The following is a 20,496-nucleotide window of genomic DNA, read 5'->3' on the forward strand; positions in this document are numbered from 1 at the left end:
GGGCCCGTGAGCCACAATTACTGAGCCTGCGCATCTGGAGCCTGTGCTCCAAAACAAGAGAGGCCGCGATAATGAGAGGCCCGCACACCGAGATGAAGAGTGGCCCCCGCTTGCCGCAACTAGAGAAAGCCCTCGCACAGAAACGAAGACCCAACACAGCCATAAATAAATAAACAAATACTTTAAATAAATAAATAATAAAACTTACCATTTAAAAAAAAAAAAAAACCAACAGAGAGGGAACTCAGCCCCACCCATCACCAGATGGGCGGATTAAAGTTTTACTGAGCTCTGCCCACCAGAGCAACACCCAGCTCTACCCACCACCAGTCCCTCCCATCAGGAAGCTTGCACAAGGCTCTTAGATAGCCTCATCCACCAGAGGGCAGACAACAGAAGCAAGAAGAACTACAATCCTGCAGCCTGTGGAACGAAAACCACATTCACAGAAAGACAAACAAAATGAAAAGGCAGAGGACTATGTACCAGATGAAGGGACAAGATAAAACCCCAGAAAAACAACTGAATGAAGTTGAAATAGGCAACCTTCCAGAAAGAGAGTTCAAAATAATGACAGAGAAGATTATCCAGGACCTTGGAAAAAGAATGGAGGCAAAGATTGAGAAGATGCAAGAAATATTTAACAAAGACCTAGAAGAGGAGGAGGGGCAAGATGGCGGAAGAGTAAGACGCGGAGATCACCTTCCTTCCCACAGATACAGTAGAAATACATCTACACGTAGAACTGCTCCTACAGAACACCCACTGAACGCTGGCAGAAGACGTCAGACCTCCCAAAAGGCAAGAAACTCCCCACGTACTTGGGTAGGGCAAAAGAAAAAAGAAATAACAGAGACAAAAGAATAGGGACGGGACCTGCACCAGTGGGAGGGAGCTGTGAAGGAGGAAAGGTTTCCACACACTAGGAAGCCCCTTCGCGGGCAGAGACTGCGGGTGGCAGAGGGGGGAAGCTTCGGAGCCACGGAGGAGAGCGCAGCCACAGGGGTGCGGAGGGCAAAGTGGAGAGATTCCCGCACGGAGGATCGGTGCTGAGTAGCACTCACCAGCCCGAGAGGCTTGTCTGCTCAGCCCCCGGGGCAGGCGGGGGCTGGGAGCTGAGGCTTGGGATTCGGTGCTAGCCGGGAAGGAGTCCAGGAAAAAGTCTGCAGCTGCCGAAGAGGCAAGAGACTTTTTCTTGCCTCTCTGTTTCGCGGCGCGAAAAGAGAGGGGGTTCAGAGCGCTGCCTAAACGAACTCCAGAGACGGGTGCAAGCCGCGGCTATCAGCGCGGATCCCACAGCAACAGGGGCGCAGAGGGAAAAACGGAGAGATTCCCGCACAGAGGCTCGGCGCCGAGCAGCGCTCACCAGCCCAAGAGGCTTGTCTGCTCACCTGCCGGGGCGGGCGGGGACTGGGAGCTGAGGCTCGGGCTTCGGTGCTAGCCGGGAGGGAGTCCGGGAAAAAGTCTGCAGCTGCCGAAGAGGCAAGAGACTATTTCTTGCCTCTTTGTTTCGCGGCGCGCAAGGAGAGGGGATTCAGAGCGCCGCCTAAACGAACTCCAGAGACGGGCGCGAGCCGCGGCTATCAGCGCGGACCCCAGAGATGGGCACGAGCCACGGTTATCAGCGCGGACCCCAGAGACGGGCAGGAGACGCTAAGGCTGCTGCTGCCGCCACCAAGAAGCCTGTGTGCGAGCACAGGTCACTCTCCACACCGCCCCTCCCGGGAGCCTGTGCAGCTCGCCACTGCCAGGGTCCCGTGATCCAGGGACAACTTCCCCGGGAGAACGCACGGCGTGCCTCGGGCTGCTGCAACGTCACGCCGGCCACGCCGGCCTCTGCCGCCGCAGGCTCGCCCCGCCTCCTCTGTACCCCTCCCTCCCCCTGGCCTGAGTGAGCCAGAGCCCCTGAAGCAGCTGCTCCTTTAACCCCGTTCTGTCTGGGCGGGGAACAGATGCCTTCAGGCGACCTACATGCAGAGGCGGGTCCAAATCCAAAGCTGAACGCCAGGAGTTGTACGAACTAAGAAGAGAAAGGGAAATCTCTCCCAGCAGCCTCAGAAGCAGCGGATTAAAGCTCCACAAACAACTTGATGTGCCTGCATCTGTTGAATACCTGAATAGACAACGAATCATCCCAAATTCAAGAGGTGGACTTTGGGAGCAGGATATATTAATTTTTCCCCTTTTCCTTTTTTTGTGAGTGTATATGTGTATGCTTCTGGGTGAGATTTTGTCTGTATAGCTTTGCTTTCACCATTAGTCCTAGGGTAAGGTCCGTCCGTGTTTTTTTTTTTTCTTTTTTTTTTTCTTTTTTTCCTTAAAAAAATTTTTTTTCCTAATAAATGTTTTCTTAATAATTTTTTCCTTATTTTCTATTTTTAGAAATTAAAAAAAATTTTTAATAAGTTTTTTCATATTTTTTATTTTAAAAATTAAAAAAAAAATTTTCTTAATAAATTTTTTCTTAATATTTTTTCCTCTTATTTTTTACTATAAAAAATTAATAAATCTATTTTTAAAAATTAAAAAAAATTTTTTTTTCTGAATACATTTATTCTGAAAAATTTTTTTCCTTATTTTTTATTATAATAGCTTTATTTTATTTTATTTTATCCTCTTTCTTTCTTTCTTTCTATTTTTTTCTCCCTTTTATTCTGAGCCGTGTGGATGAAAGGCTCTTGGTGCTCCAGCCAGGCATCAGGGCTGTGCCTCTGAGGTGGGAGAGCCAACTTCAGGACACTGGTCCACAAGAGACCTCCCAGCTCCACGTAATTCCAAACGGCGATAAATCTCTCAGAGATCTCCATCTCAACATCAAGAGCCAGCTTCACTCAACGACCAGCAAGCTACAAAGCTGGACACCCTATGCCAAACAACTAGCAAGACAGGAACACAGCCCCATCCATTAGCAGAGAGGCTGCCTAAAAACATAATAAGGCCACAGACACCCCAAAACACACCACCAGACATGGACGTGCCCACCAGAGAGACAAGATCCAGCCTCATCCACCAGAACACAGGCACTAGTCCCCTCCACCAGGAAGCCTACACAACCCACTGAACCAACCTTAGCCACTGGGGACAGATACCAAAAACAACGGGAACTACGAACCTGCAGCCTGTGAAAAGGAGACCCCAAACACAGTAAGATAAGCAAAATGAGAAGACAAAAAACCACACAGCAGGTGAAGGAGCAGGGTCAAAACACACCAGACCTAACAAATGAAGAGGAAATAGGCAGTCTACCTGAAAAAGAATTCAGAATAATGATAGTAAAGATGATCCAAAATCTTGGAAATAGAATAGACAAAATGCAAGAAACATTTAACAAGGACGTAGAAGAACTAAAGAGGAACCAAGCAATGATGAAAAACACAATAAATGAAATTAAAAATACTCTAGACGGGATCAATAGCAGAATAACTGAGGCAGAAGAACGGATAAGTGACCTGGAAGACAGAATGGTGGAATTAACTGCTGCGGAACAGAATAAAGAAAAAAGAATGAAAAGAACTGAGGACAGGCTCAGAGACCTCTGGGACAACATTAAACGCACCAACATTCGAATTATAGGGGTCCCAGAAGAAGAAGAGAAAAAGAAAGGGACTGAGAAAATATTTGAAGAGATTCTAGTTGAAAACTTCCCTAATATGGGAAAGGAAATAGTTAATCAAGTCCTGGAAGCACAGAGAGTCCCATACAGGATAAATCCAAGGAGAAACACGCCAAGACACATATTAATCAAACTATCAAAAATTAAATATAAAGAAAACATATTAAAAGCAGCAAGGGAAAAACAACAAATAACACACAAGGGAATCCCCATAAGGTTAACAGCTGATCTTTCAGCAGAAACTCTGCAAGCCAGAAGGGAGTGGCAGGATATACTTAAAGTCATGAAGGAGAAAAACCTACAACCAAGGTTACTCTACCCAGCAAGGATCTCATTCAGATTTGATGGAGAAATTAAAACCTTTACAGACAAGCAAAAGCTGAGAGAGTTCAGCACCACCAAACCAGCTTTACAACAAATGCTAAAGGAACTTCTCTAGGCAAGAAACACAAGAGAAGGAAAACACCTACAATAACAAACCCAAAATATTTAAGAAAATGGGAATAGGAACATACATATCGACAATTACCTTAAATGTAAATGGATTAAATGCTCCCACCAAAAGACACAGACTGGCTGAATGGATACAAAAACAAGACCCATGTATATGCTGTCTACAAGAGACCCACTTCAGACCTAGAGACACTTACAGACTGAAAGTGAGGGGATGGAAAAAGATATTCCATGCAAATGGAAATCAAAAGAAAGCTGGAGTAGCAATTCTCATATCAGACAAAATAGACTTTAAAATAAAGACTATTACAAGAGACAAAGAAGGACACTATATAATGATCAAGGAATCGATCCAAGAGGAAGGTATAACAATTGTAAATATTTATGCACCCAACATAGGAGCACCTCAATACATAAGGCAAATACTAACAGCCATAAAAGGGGAAATTGACAGTAACACAATCATAGTAAGGGACTTTAACACCCCACTTTCACCAATGGACAGATCATCCAAAATGAAAATAAATAAGGAAACACAAGCTTTAAATGATACATTAAACAAGATGGACTTAATTGATATTTATAGGACATTCCACCCAAAAACAACAGAATACACATTTTTCTCAAGTGCTCATGGAACATTCTCCAAGATAGATCATATCTTGGGTCACAAATCAAGCCTTGGTAAATTTAAAAAAATTGAAATCGTATCAAGTATCTTTTCCGGCCACAACGCTATGAGACTAGATATCAATTACAGGAAAAGATCTGTAAAAAATACAAACACATGGAGGCTACACAATACACTACTTAATAACGAAGTGATCACTGAAGAAATCAAAGGGGAAATCAAAAAATACCTAGAAACAAATGACAATGGAGACACGATGACCCAAAACCTATGGGATGCAGCAAAAGCAGTGCTAAGAGGGAAGTTTATAGCAATACAAGCCTACATCAAGAAACAGGAAACATCTTGAATAAACAACCTAACCTTGCACCTAAAGCAACTAGAGAAATAAGAGCAAAAAAACCCCAAAGCTAGCAGAAGGAAAGAAATCATAAAGATCAGATCAGAAATAAATGAAAAAGAAATGAAGGAAACAATAGCAAAAATCAATGAAACTAAAAGCTGGTTCTTTTGAGAAGATAAACAAAATTGATAAACCATTAGCCAGACTCATCAAGAGAAAAAGGGAGAAGACTCAAATCAATAGAATTAGAAATGAAAAAGGAGAAGTAACCACTGACACTGCAGAAATACAAACGATCATGAGAGATTACTACAAGCAACTCTATGCCAATAAAATGGACAACCTGGAAGAAATGGACAGATTCTTAGAAATGCACAACCTACCGAGACTGAACCAGGAAGAAATAGAAAATATGAACAGACCAATCACAAGCACTGAAATTGAAACTGTGATTAAAAATCTTCCAACAAACAAAAGACCAGGACCAGATGGCTTCACAGGCGAATTCTATCAAACATTTAGAGACGAGCTAACACCTATCCTTCTCAAACTCTTCCAAAATATTGCAGAGGGAGGAACACTCCCCAACTCATTCTACGAGGCCACCATCACCCTGATACCAAAACCAGACAAAGATGTCACAAAGAAAGAAAACTACAGGCCAATATCACTGATGAACATAGATGCAAAAATCCTCAACAAAATGCTAGCAAACAGAATCCAACAGCACATTACAAGGATCATACACCATGATCAAGTGGGGTTTATCCCAGGAATGCAAGGATTCTTCAATATACGCAAATCAATCAACGTGATACATCATATTAACAAATTGAAGGAGAAAAACCATATGATCATCTCAATAGATGCAGAGAAAGCTTTCGACAAAATTCAACACCCATTTATGATAAAAGTCCTGCAGAAAGTAGGCATAGAGGGAACTTTCCTCAACATAATAAAGGCCATATATGACAAACCCACAGCCAACATTGTGCTCAATGGTGAAAAACTGAAACCATTTCCACTAAGATCAGGAACAAGACAAGGTTGCCCACTCTCACCACTATTATTCAACATAGTTTTGGAAGTGTTAGCCACAGCAATCAGAGAAGAAAAAGAAATAAAAGGAATCCAAATCGGAAAAGAAGAAGTAAAGCTGTCACTGTTTGCAGATGACATGATACTCTACATAGAGAATCCTAAAACTGCTACCAGAAAACTACTAGAGCTAATCAATGAATTTGGTAAAGTAGCAGGATACAAAATTAATGCACAGAAATCTCTTGCATTCCTATATACTAATGATGAAAAATCTGAAAGTGAAATTAAGAAAACACTCCCATTTACCATTGCAACAAAAAGAATAAAATATCTAGGAATAAACCTACCTAAGGAGACAAAAGACCTGTATGCAGAAAATTATAGGACAGTGATGAAAGAAATCAAAGATGATACAAATAGATGGAGAGATATACCATGTTCTTGGATTGGAAGAATCAACATTGTGAAAATGACTGTACTACCCAAAGCAATCTACAGATTCAATGCAATCCCTATCAAACTACCACTGGCATTTTTCACAGAACTAGAACAAAAAATTTCACAATTTGTATGGAGACACAAAAGACCCCGAATAGCCAAAGCAATCTTGAGAACGAAAAATGGAGCTGGAGGAATCAGGCTCCCTGACTTCAGACTATATTACAAAGCTACAGTAATCAAGACAGTTTGGTACTGGCACAAAAACAGAAACATACATCAATGGAACAGGATAGAAAGCCCAGAGATAAACCCACACACATATGGTCACCTTATCTTCGATAAAGGAGGCAAGCATATATAGTGGAGAAAAGACAGCCTCTTCAATAAGTGGTGCTGGGAAAATTGGACAGGTACATGTAAAAGTATGAAACTAGAACACTCCCTGACACCATACACAAAAATAAACTCAAAATGGATTAAAGACCTAAGTGTAAAGCCAGACACTATCAAACTCTTAGAGGAAAACATAGGCAGAACACTCTATGACATACATCACAGCAAGATCCTTTTTGACCCAGCTCCTAGAGAAATGGAAATAAAAATACAAATAAACAAATGGGACCTAATGAAACTTAAAAGCTTTTGCACAGCAAAGGAAACCATAAACAAGACCAAAAGACAACCATCAGAATGGGAGAAAATATTTGCAAATGAAGCAACTGACAAAGGATTAATCTCCAAGATTTACAAGCAGCTCATGCAGCTCAATAACAAAAAAACAAACAACCCAATCCAAAAATGGGCAGAAGACCTAAATAGACATTTCTCCAAAGAAGATATACAGATGGCCAACAGACACATGAAAGAATGCTCAACATCATTAATCATTAGAGAAATGCAAATCAAAACTACAATGAGGTATCATCTCACACCGGTCAGAATGGCCATCATCAAAAAATCTACAAACAATAAATGCTGGAGAGGGTGTGGAGAAAAGGGAACACTCTTGCACTGTTGGTGGGAATGTAAATTGATACAGCCACTATGGAGAACAGTATGGAGGTTCCTTAAAAAACTACAAATAGAACTACCATACGACCCAGCAATCCCACTACTGGGCATATACCCTGAGAAAACCATAATTCAAAAAGAGTCATGTACCAAAATGTTCATTGCAGCTCTATTTACAATAGCCAGAACATGGAAGCAACCTAAGTGTCCATCATCGGATGAACGGATAAAGAAGATGTGGCACATATATACAATGGAATATTACTCAGCCATAAAAAGAAATGACATGGAGGTATTTGTAATGAGGTGGATGGAGTTAGAGTCTGTCATACAGAGTGAAGTAAGTCAGAAAGAGAAAAACAAATACAGTATGCTAACACATATATATGGAATCTAAGGAAAAAAAAAAAAGGTCATGAAGAACCTAGTGGCAAGATGGGAATAAAGACACAGACCTACTAAACAATGGACTTGAGGATATGGGGAGGGGGAGGGGTGAGATGTGACAGGGTGAGAGAGTGTCATGGACATATATACACTACCAAATGTAAAATAGATAGCTAGTGGGAAGCAGCCGCATAGCACAGGGAGATCAGCTCGGTGCTTTGTGACCGCCTGGGGGGGTGGGATGGGGAGGGTGGGAGGGAGGGAGATGCGGGAGGGAGGAGATATGGGAACGTGTGTGTATGTGTAGCTGATTCACTTTGTTATAAAGCAGAAACTAACACACCATTGTGAAGCAATTATACTTCAATAAAGATGTTTAAAAAAAAAAAAGACCTAGAAGAATTAAAGAACAAACACCTAAAAGAATTAAAAAATGAACAGAGATGAACAATACAATAACTGAAACGAAAAATACACTGGAAGGAATCAATAGCAGAGTAACTGAGGCAGAAGAACGGATAAGTGACCTGGAAGATGGAATGGCGGAATTCACTGCCATGGAACAGAAAAAAGAAAAAAGAATGAAAAGAAACGAAGACAGCCTAAGAGACCTCTGGGACAACACTAAACACAACAACAATCACATTATAGGGGTCCCAGAAGAAGAAGAGAGCGAGAAAGGACCTGAGAAAATATTTGAAGAGATTATAGTAGAAAACTTCCCTAACATGGGAAAGGAAATAGCTAGCCAAGTCCAGGAAGTGCAGAGAGTCCCAGCAAGATAAACCCAAGGAGAAACATGACGAGACACATAGTAATCAAATTGACAAAAATTAAAGACAAAGAAAAATTATTAAAAGCAACAAGGGAAAAGCGACAAATAACATACAAGGGAACTCCCATAAGGTTAACAGCTGATTTTTCAGCAGAAACTCTACAAGACTGAAGGGAGTGGCACGATATATCTAAAGTGATGAAAGGGAAGAACCTACAACCAAGATTACTCTACCTGGCAAGGATCTCAATCAGATTTGATGGAGAAATCAAAAGCTTTACAGACAAGCAAAAGCTAAGAAAATTCAGCACCACCAAAAAAACTCTACAGCAAATGCTAAAGGAACTTCTCTAAGTGGGAAATGCAAGAGAAGAAAAGGACCTACAAAAACAAACCCAAAACAATTAAGAAAATGCTAATAGTAACATACATATCGATAATTACCTTAAATGTGAATGGATTAAATGCTCCAACCAAAAGACACAGGGTCGCTGAATGGATACAAAAACAAGACCCATATATATGCTGTCTATAAGACACCCACTTCAGACCTAGGAACACATACAGACTGAAAGTGAGGGGATGGAAAAAGATATTCCATGCAAATGGAAATCAAAAGAAAGTTGGAGTAGCAATACTCATATCAGATAAAATAGACTTTAAAATAAAGAACGTTACAAAAGACAAGGAAGGACACTACATAATGATCAAGGGATCAATCCAAGAAGAAAATATAACAATTATAAACATATGTGCACCCAACACAGGAGCACCACAATACATAAGGCAAATGCTAACAGCTATAAAAGAGGAAATCGACAGTAACACAATAATAGTGGGGGACTTTAACACCTCACTTACACCAATGGACAGATCATCCAGACAGAAAATTAATAAGGAAACACAAGCTTTAAATGACACAACAGACCAGATAGATTTAATTGATATTTATAGGACATTCCATCCGAAAACAGCAGATTACACTTTCTTCTCAAGTGCACAGAGAACATTCTCCAGGATAGATCACATCTTGGGTCACAAATCAAGCCTCAGTAAATTTAAGAAAATTGAAATCATATCAAGCATCTTTTCCGACCACCACGTTATGAGATTAGAAATCAACTAAGGGGAAAAAAAACGTAAAAAACACAAACACAGGGAGGCTAAACAATATATTACTAAATAACCAAGAGATCACTGAAGAAATCAGAGGAAACCAAAAAATACCTAGAGACAAATGACTATGGAAACACAACGATCCAAAACCTATGGGATGCAGCAAAAGCAGTTTTAAGTGGGAAGTTTATAGCAATACAATCCTACCTCAAGAAACAAGAAAAATCTCAAATAAACAATCTAACCTTACACCTAAAGGAACTAGAGAAAGAAGAACAAACAAAACCCAAAGTTAGTAGAAGGAAAGAAATCATAAAGATCAGAGCAGGGCTTCCCTGGTGGCGCAGTGGTTGAGAATCTGCCTGCTAATGCAGGGGACACGGGTTCGAGCCCTGGTCTGGGAAGATCCCACATGCGGCGGAGCAACTAGGCCCATGAGCCACAATTACTGAGCCTGCGCGTCTGGAGCCTGTGCTCCGCAACAAGAGAGGCCACGAAGGTGAGAGGTCCGCGCACCGCGATGAAGAGTGGCCCCCACTTGCCGCAACTAGAGAAAGCCCTCGCACAGAAACGAAGACCCAACACAGCCATAAAATAAAAATAAATTAATTAATTAATTAAAAAATAAAAAAAGATCAGTGCAGAAAGAAATGAAATAGAAACAAAGAAAACAATAGCAAAGATCAATAAAACTAAAAGCTGGTTCTTGGAGAAGATAAACAAAATTGATAAACTTTTAGCCAGACTCATCAAGAAAAAGAGGGAGAGGACTCAAATCAATAAAATTAGAAATGAAAAAGGAGAAGTTACAACAGACAGTGCAGAAATACAAAGCATCCTAAGAGACTACTACAAGCAACTCTATGCCAATAAAATGGACAACCTGGAAGAAATGGACAAATTCTTAGAAAGGTATAACCTTCCAAGACTGAAGCAGGAAGAAATAGAAAATACGAACAGACCAATCACAAGTCATGAAATTGAAACTGTGATTAAAAATCTTTCAACAAACTAAAGTCCAGGACCAGATGGCTTCACAGGTGAATTCTCTCAAACATTTAGAGAAGAGCTAACACCCATCCTCCTCAAACTCTTCCAAAAAACTGCAGAGGAAGGAACACTCCCAAACACATTCTATGAGGCCACCATCACCCTGATACCAAAACCAGACAAAGATACTACAAAAAAAGAAAATTACAGACCAATATCACTGATGAATATAGATGCAAAAATCCTCAACAAAATACTAGCAAACAGAATCCAACAACACATTAAAAGGATCACACACCATGATCAAGTGGGATTTATCCCAAGGATGCAAGGATTCTTCAATATACGCAAATCAATCAATGTGATACACCATATAAACAAACTGAAGAATAAAAACCATATGATCATCTCAATAAATGCATAAAAAGCTTTTGACAAAATTCAACACCCATTTATGACAAAAACTCTCCAGTAAGTGGGCATAGAGGGAGCCTACCTCAACATAATAAAGGCCATATACAACAAACCCACAGCAAAAATCATTCGCAATGGTGAAAAACTGAAAGCATTTCCTCTAAGATCAGGAACAAGACAGGATGTCCACTCTCGCCACTATTATTCAACATAGTTTTGGAAGTCCTAGCCACAGCAATGAGACGAAAAAGAAATAAAAGGAATACAAATTGGAAAAGAAGAAGTAAAACTGTCATTGTTTGGAGATGACATGATACTATACATAGAGAATCCTAAAGATGCCACCTGAAAACTACTAGAGCTAATCAGTGAATTTGGTAAAGTTGCAGGATACAAAATTAATGCACAGAAATCTCTTGCATTCCTATACCCTAAAAACAAAAGATCAGAAAGAGAAATTAAGGAAACAATCCCACTCACCACTGCAACAAAAAGAATAAAATACCTAGGAATAAACCTACCTAGTGAGGTAAAAGACCTGTACTCAGAAAACTATAAGACACTGATGAAAGAAATCAAAGATGACACAAACAGATGGAGAGATATATCATGTTCTTGGATTAGAAGAATCAATATTGTGAAAATGACTATACTACTCAAAGCAATCTACAGATTCAATGCAATCCCTATCAAATTACCAGTGGCATTTTTTACAGAACTAGAACAAAAAATCTTAAACTTTGTATGGAGACACAAAAGACCCCAAATAGCCAAAGCAATCTTGAGGGAAAAAAACGGAGCTGGAGGAATCAGACTCCCTGACTTCAGACTATACTACAAAGCTACAGTAATCAAGACAATATGGTACTGGCACAAAAACAGAAACATAGATCAATGGAACAGGATAGAAAGCCCAGAGACAGACCCACAGAATTATGGTCAACTAATCTATGACAAAGGAGGCAAGGATATACAATGGAGAAAAGACAGCCTCTTCAATAAGTGGTGCTGGGAAAACTGGACAGCTACATGTAAAAGAATGAAATTAGAACACTCCCTAACACCATACACAAAAATAAATGCAAAAAGGATTAAAGACTTAAATGTAAGACTGGACACTATAAAACTCTTAGAGGAAGATATAGGAAGAACACTCTGACATAAATCACAGCAAGATATTTTTTGACCCACCTCCTACAGTAATGGAAATAAAAACAAAAATAAACAAATGGGACCTAATGAAACTTAAAAGGTTTTGCACAGCAAAGGAAACTATAAACAAGACGAAAAGACAACCCTCAGAATGGGAGAAGATATTTGCAAACGAATCAAGAGACAAAGGGTTAATCTCCAAAATATATAAATAGCTCATGCAGCTCGATATTAAAAAAACAAACAACCCAATCCAAAAATGGGCAGAAGACCTAAACAGACATCTCTCCAAAGAAGACATATAGATGGCCAAGACACAGATGAAAAGCTACTCAACATCACTAATTATTAGAGAAATGCAAATCAAAACTACAATGAGGTATCACCTCACACCAGTTAGAATGGGCATCATCAGAAAATCTACAAACAACAAATGCTGGAGAGGGTGTGGAGAAAAGGGAACCCTCTTGCACTGTTGCTGGGAATGTAAATTGATACAGCCACTATGGAGAACAGTATGGAGGTTCCTTAAAAAACTAAAAATAGAATTACCATATGACCCAGCAATCCCACTACTGGGCATATATCCAGAGAAAACCATAATTCAAAAAGACACATGCACCCCAGTGTTCATGGCAGCACTGTTTACAATAGCCAGGTCACGGAAGCAACCTAAGTGTCCATCGACAGACAAGTGGATAAAGAAGATGTGGTACGTATATACAATGGAATATTACTCAGCCATAAAAAGGAACGAAACTGGGTCATTTGTAGAGATGTGGATGGACCTAGAGACTGTCATACAGAGTGAAGTAAGTCAGAAAGAGAAAAACAGATATCGTATATTAACGCATATATGTGGAATCTAGAAAAATGGTACACATGAACCAGTTTGCAGGGCAGAAATAGAGACAGAGATGTAGAGAAACAAACGTATGGACACCAAGGGAGGAAAGCGGTGGGTTGGGGGGGGGGGGTTGTGGTGGGATGAATTGGGAGATTGGGATTGACATGTATACACTAATATGTATAAAATGGATAACTAATAAGAACCTGCTGTATAAAAAATAAATAAAATTCAAAATAAAATAAAATAAAATTTAAAAAAAGGAAAAAAAAAAATGAGGGACAATGTCACACCCATGCTCCAAGGTGATAAGTTCTTACACAAGGAAGGAATTCCCTCCAAACAACTGAAGAGGAAAAATATACAAGGTGGCTTAATAACACATTGTCAGGTGCTCCTATCTTCCATGTAGCAGAATTGGTTTTCTCTGTTATTAAGGTAGTTTAGCATGACCCAGGGATAACCTAGCAACCAAGGAGAGTTAAGGTCGGAAGCAGATTTACTGGTGTAGCACGGCAATCCTTGGCACTTCCTGGAGTTCCTGCACACGTTAGCTCGTCCACAGACCTCACCCCTTGGCTAGTGATTTCACACTGCTTGGTTTAATTTGCTGTCTCCCCCACAGCACTGAAAACTGCAGTCCTGGAGCCACCGTATCCCTGCTACCTACAGCAGGGGCGACCTGAGTGGGGTGGGATCCAGGTGCTCAGGGTGCAGGGTTTGAGGTCGAGGGTGGTTTCAGGACCGCCTTGGGTGGCTGGGCTTGGTGACTGGCTCCTGGCCTGTCCCCCTCGAACAGAGCAAGGACCACTTAATACAGGCACCCAATAAATAGCTGTTGAGTAATGGGATCCTTTCCACTCCCCCATGGGGAAGCCCCGAGGCTCAGGGAGTTCTGTGCCCATCCAAAATGCCTCCAGGGGGGCTTCCCTGGTGGCACAGTGGTTAAGAATCTGCTTACCAATGCAGGGGACATGGGTTCAAGCCCTGGTCTGGGACGATCCCACATGCCACGGAGCAACTAAGCCTGTGCACCACAACTACTGAGCCTGTGCTCTAGAACCCACGAGCCACAACTACCAAGCCCGTGCACCACAGCTACTGAAGCCCGCATGCCTAGAGCCCATGCTCCGCAACAAGAGAAGCCACCGCGATGGGAAGCCCGCGCACCACAACGAAGAGTAGCCCCCGCTCGCCACAACTAGAGAAAGCCAGTGCAGCAACAAAGACCAAATGCAGCCAAAAATAAAATAAAATACATAAATTTATTAAAAAAACAAAATGCTTCCAGGAACATGTGCTCGATCCCACGTCCTCTAGTGCTCTTCCTGCTGCCAGGATGGCATTCTCAGACCTACTCAGAATGCCACTCACTCCTTACTCTCAGGACCACTGCAGTTTGCTCACAACTCAAAGCCACAGGTGTAAAATTGCATGTCCCTGAATAATTGTCTCTCTTCATAAGGGAGATTCCCCACAGAGAGCATCCCAGAAGCCCAGATCCCAGAGAACAGTCACAGGAGATGTTCCCTCTGAGGATGCCACAGCCTAGTAGCCCATCCTTTGCTACCTACCTCATGATTTCTAAAAGTAACATTAGGAGGAAATGGCCAAAAATGATGGTTCAAACTATCATCCATCACTAGAGGGACAGAAGTTGGTAGAACCTCTACAAAGGGCAACTTGGCGACATAGATCAAAATTATTTCTTGCACATCCGCATTGACTCAGCAATCCCATGCCTAAAGATGTTCTCGAACATGTGTAAAACGACCAACATATAATGTCATTCCTGCAGCGTTGTTTATAATAGCAGAAAACCAGAGAAAACTTTATGTCCATCAACAGAGGCTGATTAAATAAAGCACGATATATCCATTAAAAGGGACACCATGCCACCATATAAAGGAATGAGGAGGCTCTGTATGGGCTGTCATGACATGAACCTCAAGATAAACTGATTAGAAAGTAGAGCACACACAGTGGACCACTGTGCGTTTATGCATGAAAATATAAAAGGATAACACAAACATCTGCTAACTTTTCTGCCTTACAGGGATGGGGGCAGAGATGGAGGGAGGCTTTTCACTAGTTACTTTTGGGTACCTTTGGAAGGTTGACCCATGTGAATATATTACCTAGTCAAAAGTAAAATTTAAATCGACCCAAGAATAGAAGGAATCTTCTACGTTTCCAAAAGCTCAGCCAGGAGGGGGAGTGGGCTGCTTAGAAGTGGGTGCCTGAGCAGCATTCCTGAGCTGCGGGCCCCTTGGCAATTGGCTGTCCCCTTCTTATCTGTTTTGCATCTGTAAAACCTGAGGTAGAGTTATGAATCTGCTCCTTCCCAGGGAACCTCATCCCTCCCCAGGCTCCGCCTCCCGGGCTGGTCCCGCCCCTCTGCCGTCAGGTGCAGCGGTGCGCACAGCTCCCGCCCCGCGGTCTGCGGGTGCCAGTCTGCAGCCCAGCCTTCCGGCCACCGGGTCCCGCCTCCGCCACCCAACTGCCCGGCCCAGAGCTCCCTAGGGTTCCTTGGCTCCTTTCCTTTCATGCCAAGAGAAACCAGCTTCCTTCTAGGCAAACCTCAATCTTGAAATACTCCCCAGGGCCCACACCTCTCCTCAAAATGTCCTCTGAACACATGCTGCTCAAAGTGTGGTCCGTGGGCTGGGGTGGGTCTGTGCGTGTTTGTGACCCAGTCCCGCGGGGTGAGTGCAGAAATTTAGAGTATATGTTCAGAAACGTTGATAACCATGTGACAGAATAATTGTTGAATCAAATACTAAAAAATTGGTGGTGGGGGGAGCAGGTATCAGTTTATGTATTTTAAGAAAGTATCAGAACACAACAGATTGGGAATCTAAAAAAAATAAAACCAGAACATAAAACTGAGCCTTCACCACAGACCGTTTGAGAAGCACTGCTCTAAACTTCAAAAGTGCCTTTTACTGAAAAAGGGGGGCTGGTATTTGCTGATGGCCCACTGAGTACCAGGTACTTTATTATATAGTATCATTTAATCTGCACAGCCCTGAAAGGTAGAAATTATACCCATTTTATAGATGACAATAAAGATGCAATGTTGTTATGGTCACAACCCACATAACATAACACAGCCAAAGAACAGTCTCTCTTCCCCACATCCCACGCAGAGCAGAGCTCCTGACAGTTTGGAAATGAAGAACAGTCTAAGAGCTGTAAACAGTAGGTTAAAAACTAATCGTAATTCCAAGGGCAGGAATAAGAGTAGTTCTCACTGTCACACACTTGTGAGTTTCAGACTGTTTTGTAGATTAACACTCGGGATCCTTCTCCAGAGCCTTTTTGCCCTCCCCTCTTCACACCCCACTCAGTCTCTCTGTTTTTCCGTTTAGCAGACACTCGAGTAGATATCGGGAATTTACTTTCTTTTCTTCCTTGTCCAACTCTCCTCCCTGCTCCACATTTTCCATCCCACTCTTCTCAACTGGTCAGTCTATGGAACTGAAGGGTAGTTTGGAATGAAAAGTTCTAGGTTTTCAGTTGTTAAATAAGAATCCAGGTGGATTGAGGCTTTCCTATCCTTCTCCAAAGGTAAAACAGATTGCTCTTCATCATCTTATTGTCCGAAACCTACTCCCTATCCTGGTTTGGGTAAAGTGTTCCAGCTTCTCCCTTGCTGGGGCATTAGGAAGGCCTTCCTCACGGACAGTGCAACAGACTCTGGGAGTCTGGCTCCTGATTCTGGCAGCCCAGCCCAGCTCTCTGCTCTTAGCAGAGGCCCAAAGGAAGTCCCCACTTAGTGGCCCGCCCAGTCTCCCCACCTTGTTTAGGAGGCCTCTGGCGGCTAGCTTCCTCTCCACTCCCACCCCTCTCCAGGCCTCTCGCCGCGTGCCAGTTCACAGGGACCCACTTCAAGGATACCGGCCTCCTCCCCGGAACCCATATTTGCAGGGCGGTGCTCCCCATTCTTCCACCTGCCAATTCAGTCAGGAAAGGTGGTTCCAGCTGGCAGGCCAGGTGCTCAGACCAGACCCTTCCCTACTGGGTCAAATGGGGACACGGTGGTCTCTGCAGCTGCTCACTTCGCAGGACTGCAAAGGGCTGGGACCTTCCAACCGCGGCAAGAGGAGGAAGAGGGCAAAACTAGTGACAGGCCACCTGCCTCAAACGTACTCCCACTAACTTCAACTGAAAAAAATGCTCAGAACAATCTCCAGCTTTTTAAAAAAATCACTAATTAAAAACAAAAAAGATAGGGGATGACTACAGACTAGGAGAGACTCCAGATGGATGGAGAGAGTAGCAGATGTGATTAAAGCAAGTATAGTAAAAGAATATTCGAATCTAGGTGGTGGGAATACAGGTGTTTACTGCAAAATTCTTTCAACTTTTTGTATGTTTGAAATTTTCATAATAAAATGTTGGGGATAAAAGAAAGATTCAACCCATTAACCAAATGCAATGTGTGGCCTTATCTGGATCCTGATTCTAGCAAACAAACTGTAAAATTAAATAATTAGATGAGGGGGAGCTGTAATAAAAATATGGTAGTTTTATTTTTCAAAAGAGTTCTTGTTTAATAAATACATACTGAAATATTGCAACGTGGGGGAGAAATGGCCCAGGGTGTAGCTCAAACAAAACTATTCATGAGTTTGTGATCACTGACACTGGTTGATGGGTATATGGGATTCATTTTTCTCTCTACTTTTTTGACGTTTTGGAAATTTTTCTTAATAAAGTTTTTTTTGGTTTTTTTTTTTAACCACTTGGATGGGGCTCTTTGTTTTTACATGAACAAAACCCATCACAGCTAGCCACCCTCTGGGGTTCCCCTGCTCCATCCTGACCAAATCTAAACCGGATGTGAGTTTGAAAGAAAATGTACAAACAGTAGTAACCACCTTCCCCCTGGGCACGTGGTGGGGAGCAGCCTCCCCAGACAGGAAAAGGGGGTAGGGGCCCCTTCTGTGGGAGCATCTCCTGATCCTTCACTCCCACCAGACCAGAAAGAGGTCCCCCCCTCCAGCTGGGTCTTCCCCTCCTGCTCCCTGGAGTGAAACCCATGTTCTGGGGGCTATTCTTCGTTTCTTTGGGAAATCCCACAGATACAGCAGGGCCTCAGTCTGTAAAATAGGGTTCAGCTGGGGTTCATCCTCCTCCCTCAGCACCTTCCTCACCTCTCCCAAATTACGTAATTATGTTGAAGCTTCTGGTCATTGAGTCTAACAGACCAGGTGGGACTTTTAAGAATCTCCCTCCTGGGCTGCAGGGGGCTCAGTGTCCACACCCCCTCAAAACACAGGCCCTTAATCCCTCCAGTGATCACGGAACCCAGTGGAGAGAGAACCAAAATAGCAGACAATCCAAAACATGCCCTAAGCCTGGGCTTCGGGAGTCATTTGTTTTCCTTCCTTGTGTGTGTCTGTGTGTGCACGTGCATGCAGGCATGTGTGCGTTTTGGGATAAATGTATCTGGAAACAGCAATGGGAGAAAATCACTCATAGGACCAAACCCCAAAATTGGCAGGAGAGACCCCACTGACCTTAGCGTCCCTCTTTGTGCTGGTCAGTTCCCACAGTGAAGCCAACCCAGGCTCCACACTCCTCCCTCTGTCACTAGTAGACTTGGTGTCAGGGACTCCGGTTTGGGTACAGTCTCTGCCACATACTCATTATGTGACCTTTCTGGGCCTTGATGTCTAAAATGGGGACAATAATTCCTGCCCTCCCCACAAGGCTGTTTACAAAAAAAGTTTTTTTCAAATAGAAGAAGCACTTTATAACTATACCATACCATTTATAAACTATGCCATACCAGTGCTTCCCAATAATCCTTCATAGAATACGGTCAAAGTAAGTTTGAGAAATGTGGTGTTTATACTCTAACCTTGGCTTGAACATCAAACGCAGGTGAGCATATTAAAGGCTCTGAGAAGTCCTGCAGTTAAAAAAGATCAGTTTAACAACATTGAATCTGTTAGGTCTAATGACTTAGCTTTTTTGGCTCCCAAAACCCTTTTATCCTAGAATACCAAGGAATTAATTACTCAATCTCCTTGAGACCTCTAAAGAACAGCTTAGGAAGTAAAGCCCTGGATAGACTCTAGGCGGCCCCGGTTCCTGTCTTGGGCCCAGCATGCTTCTCTGTGGTGCTACCAACCTCACCCAGATTCCCACACCTTGACCAGGCCCCAGTGCCCTCTGCATGGGTCATCCTCCATTCCACCCTCACCAGCCCCACCCCACCACATCACCCCACACAGGGGGACAGAGGGGAACCTGAAATTTATCTGTCCTTCCCTGGAAGGCGGGGTCTCATCAGTTTCTCCCAAACATGAATCTTTAGCTCTGACCACTACCCCTCACTGCCACGCTCAGACCTACCTCAAAGCCTCAAACCGACTGTCCATTCCTGCCACCTAGCCCCCTCAGTGTCCATCTATCCTTCCTCCTCATTGGGCAAACATACTCTGCCCTTCCCAACACCAGTTAGAGGCCAGTACCAGTTCTGCTGCTTCCTGAAACCTCCTCTTCCTCTAAGCACCATAATCTAACACAATTGCCCTCTGATCGCCCCTCTGTCTTCCCATCCATTTTGTCAACTCTTCAAGCTGGGATTTTGTGTTATACTTCTTGGGGAGGTAATGGTGCAAGTGGTTGAAAGGATGTACTCAGAAACCTGGGTTCAAATCCTGGTTCCACCACTTATCGGCTGGATGATCAAGTTACTTAAGTTCTCTGTGCCTCAGTTTCTTTATCTGTAAGTGGCAAACAAGAGTACCTGCTTCATGGGGTTGTTGGGAGAAACTGAGTTGATTACAGTGCTTAGTACACTGGCACACAGTGAGTGAGCGAGTTAGCTATTACCGTTACTATTATCGTTATCATTCTGTCTCCTCACAGAGCCTTCCACAGGCTGGGCAGTCTTTAAAACTCTTTATATCTGTATTTATTTACTCCCTGCCTCCTTCCACAAAGGCTCTAAAGTTGGCTGCGCACAAACAGAGGGCTCAGGGAGGGCTCTCCAGGCTGAGCTGAAGGCACCAGGAACAGGTTTGAGGTTGGAGACTGGGGCGGGGTGTTCCCCCACTGCCACATCAGGGTGCCTTCCCGCCCCAGCACGAGAGGCCAGCCCAGCCAAACCAGCCCTACTGCTAAAGCCACAGACTGCCAGGGCTAGATGCGTCCCGAGCCAGAACTCAGAAGAAGAAACTGAGGCTTACCAGGCCTCTTTCCCACTTCTCCACCACTCCACCCTGGCGCTCGTCAAGCCGCCAACCATACTGGCTGTGCACAGAGC

General features: G+C 42.9%; 1 protein-coding gene across 3 annotated transcripts in view; it reads right to left on the reverse strand.

Annotated features, from left to right (window-relative positions):
- Nucleotides 1-20,496, reverse strand: part of TTC7A (tetratricopeptide repeat domain 7A) — a 140,966-nt gene that overhangs the window by 119,563 nt on the left and 907 nt on the right. The window lies entirely within an intron of this gene.

This window comes from Balaenoptera musculus, chromosome 13, assembly GCF_009873245.2.
Source record: "Balaenoptera musculus isolate JJ_BM4_2016_0621 chromosome 13, mBalMus1.pri.v3, whole genome shotgun sequence".
Classification (NCBI taxonomy): domain Eukaryota; kingdom Metazoa; phylum Chordata; class Mammalia; order Artiodactyla; family Balaenopteridae; genus Balaenoptera; species Balaenoptera musculus.